General features: G+C 40.3%; 1 non-coding gene across 1 annotated transcript in view; it reads right to left on the bottom strand.

Annotated features, from left to right (window-relative positions):
- Positions 1–726: 726 nt before the first annotated feature.
- The window catches only part of LOC106011429, a 4,941-nt gene continuing 1,939 nt past the window's right edge, over positions 727–3,728 (bottom strand). Inside the window, exons 2-3 of the transcript XR_004858418.1 lie at positions 1,602–1,742; positions 727–893 (exon numbers count right to left, since the gene is read on the bottom strand). This is a non-coding gene — a transcript (uncharacterized LOC106011429). The remainder of the gene's footprint in view (positions 894–1,601; positions 1,743–3,728) is intronic.

Consider the following 3,728-nt stretch of genomic DNA (forward strand, 5'->3'; position numbering starts at 1 on the left):
CAGTCTGAGAGGGATGCACCATCCCAACAGAAAGACCGAGATACTCGATGAAAATTTCTCCCCACTCTGAAATCGAACTCAAGTTTCCTATTTGAGACAGCAAAGCGCTAACAGTAACACCACAGACACAGGTAAGTAAAATTCGAATCCTTTTCTAGCCCCATACCTGTATTAGTGAGGGTTACTGCTATTTTCGTTAGATTAATAAGCTCACATATTCCTGTATTATTGAAATACCCATTCATTACAAGTAAGGGAATACGTTTGTGTATCCTTCAATTACCCTTACGTTAAATGAAGGAGAACTCTTACCTTTATTATTTATGTACATATCATGTGTTAGGTCTAATGAAACACGTGTGTATTATCGAAGTGTATGTGTGTTAGATCTAGAAGAACACATATCTGTATTATTGAAGTACGAGTGAGTGAGACGTCACAATCATGTACTGTCAAAGTACATGTGTGAGGTAAAGGAGTACAGAGCGTCTCTACGAGGTAAAGCTGTGATATTTCTGTAAACTACGCCAAAACTCAACGGTTGAGAGATAAGTTCCTGTGGGGCCTGATGTATTTTGTTCTTCCAAGTCCATTTCACTTCTTTGTCTGACATCATCACTTTAAGGCCAAGATCTTTCCGTCACTGCAGTAATTTACATTGTGACTAACAGGGCGCTGATGTCATTAAAAATGCAATAATGAACAGCCGTTAAGTGACTCACGCTCGGAGCACGTCACTCCCCCGTAGCCTTCCAGGCAAATGTAGAGACATGCCCCAGTCTCATGATGACATCGCCTGGGTGTGTCACTGGCGCTGCTGTTGGTGGTTCTGAGTACACACGTGGGGCTACAGGTGTTGGAGCAGTTGAGACCGTAAGTGTTGTTTGGACATTCTGAAATAACAGGGCGAACCATTGGGCCAAAAGAAACGGGGAAGTATTTAGGGGATGAACACATCATAGCATAACGAATAAGATCAACGATAGAAGAGAAAGACAGTTATGATAGATACTTTCCTGAATTCTTCGTTGCATAGGTGCATGTGTTATTGTTTACTTGAACAATAAATAACCCAATACATGATTTTTAAAAAAACGTGCACGAATGAGTCGTATTCAGATTGTTCCAAAGCTTTTCCTTAATTTTTTATTCTGTCTCTCTACCCCCCCCCCCTCCAAACCCCCCAAAAAAACCCACTCTCTTTCTCAAGGGAATCATTCTCTGCGTCTCCCTATTTCCTATTTTTTAAACTCTCCCTCCCCCTTTCTTTGTTTCTCTTTCTTATTTCCCTTATCCTCTCTCTTTCTCTCCCAACTTTATATATGTCTTTCTCTATCCCCCATTCCATTTTCTACGTCTCTCAAACACACACAAACGCATATACACACTCACATATTATAATACGCACAAATCGTTGTAAAGCGAAGCATTAACGTCATTGCCACACATAGGTATTTACAATATCAATAAGTTTACCATTTCTTTACGGCATCACTCCATTCATTCACCCATTCATCAACTTATATTTCCTTCCACCCTCTTTTCCCTCTGTCCTCCTATCAGTATATCTTTTTGTCCGTCTGTTTTTCCTAATCACTCACGTTGATCACAGAACTGTCCCAGATAGCCAGAGGTACAACCACCCAGACAGCTTCCATCTCGTTTGTCACAAGGGACATCCCGCGAGCACTTTTCACTACACTGGTGCTCACAGCCACTGCCGTAGGTAAAGTCTTCACAGTCTGTAGAGAGAAAAATAACACATAATGGAAAAAAAACCCAACTAATAATAGACACTGTTCAGGAAAAAGCTCATTATAGATATAAATCTGCTCAGCCTAAGAAGATAGAAAAAATGCTTGTTGTTATAAGTTCTTGTCGAATATAAAAATGCTCATATAGTTGTTAAAAACAGTTTTGGCTGTCTGCAAAGGCAAAAAAATGTTATTGTGGCAAAAGTCTTTGGAGACTAAAAAATTCATTACAGAAAACGTATAATGTTTTAGGAGGATAAAAATAGAAGGGAGAGAGCGGTCTAGAGGTACGGTGTTTGTCTCTCATTCCATTAGCCCAGGGTTCGAGACCTGACAGCTATTGAGAATTTTCTTCTCTAAAAAATTTTCTCCTTTCACCGCCTTCCCTACTCTCTAAACATGTTCTATCGTCTGCTATCGTCACAATTTTCTGCCCTCCTCCGTGCTCCTGACCCTTTCTGCTGACTTTCTACTGCTACTCCTTGTCTCCTTCTTACTGCTGACTTTCAGTCACACCCCAGATCTTTGGGTAGGTAAGATCCAACACCTAGCCTTCTCGGATAAGGTCGAAAAAATCTCGGATGTCACATGTGCAAGTTGCACACGTTTAAGATCCCTTGGTGGTCTTAAAATCGATGAGAGTAGGCTTTGACCATCCCCCTCCACCCCCCCTCCCCGGGAAAAATTCAAAATTAATTTCTACCAAACTGAAAATGTTTAATGTGTCCCGTGCACTCATATGACAGTATGCATTTGCGAACGCCGTAAAACACTTACCAAAAACAAAACCGTTGTGCGGTCTGTCTCTAACGTCTGGACACAGGCAAAATGTATAATATGTGTCACGACATGGTGGAATCAGGCGCTCGTCAATTTTTGGGCATGTAGAGTTATTAGTATCATCTAAAAGCTTTTTCGCCTTGCTTTAAGTGAAAAAAAATATCCCCACCTATCTTGAATAGAAATCAACATATTTGCAGTTGAAGGAGGTGAGGTCTCCTAGTTTCAGTTTTGAAATTAGCGAGAAAATGGCCACCAAATTTTGGTAACTCCAATAGCTACAGAGTCCTTGAAAACAGAAACATGACATATTTAGTGCCTTTAATCAACGTTTTTCTGTAAAATTCACATGTAAATGTGTTATTATATGGACATAGAAATTGCCAAACTGGCAGACAAATGCCTGTGTCTCCAATTTCTTTATTTTAAAGAGCGCCTGATTTCACCACGATGCCTCACATATGTTCAAGAGACACGACATGTACGTTTTATTGTGACAGTTTGTACAGCTGGAATATTTGCCAAAAACAAAAAGGAAATCAAGTAGAAAGAAAAAAATCTGCAATATTATTATGACGCTTCCCATCTTCTGAGGTGCAGATATATCATAGCCAGGGGCCGTTCTTTACCCTTTAGTCAGCTATAGTGGATATAAGAGGTTGGCTGCTGATAAAAGTTCTTATTCAATTTCAAGTACATCCAAATTAATAGTTATCATTATTAAAACAGCACTTTCCCTATAAAAATACTCTCAAAGAGACAATAAGGACTCGCCGATATGTTATCGCACCACAGAAACTCGTTCCTAAATCTCAGTTTATCTCGCTGGCTCACAACGTTGTAGTTACCAGCTGCTGTGTTGTCACAATATGTGCCTTTGTATCGCGCGCTCAGCAGTGACGTCACCCAGCTCGGTGAATTGAGCAGTTGCCCTCAGAGGAGAAAGAGCCCGCGTGAAAATCCCCTTTCTTGCCAATTTGGCTCTTCTGTTGCTTACAAAGGACGAGACTGTCTTTAACAGAACATCTTATAATTTCATCTGAAATATTCATCTTTAAACCTGCCTCTAGTTACTTTCAGTTAACGCGTACACGCACTGTCATAATGATTCATATCTTTATTGTTTGAGACACCCATGGTTCTGTTTGGTCTTCTGTTCACCGATTACGTCCTGCTACAACCTTACATGCCCCC

This window comes from Aplysia californica, unplaced genomic scaffold (genome assembly GCF_000002075.1).
Source record: "Aplysia californica isolate F4 #8 unplaced genomic scaffold, AplCal3.0 scaffold00113, whole genome shotgun sequence".
In the NCBI taxonomy this organism is placed as follows: Eukaryota; Metazoa; Mollusca; class Gastropoda; order Aplysiida; family Aplysiidae; genus Aplysia; species Aplysia californica.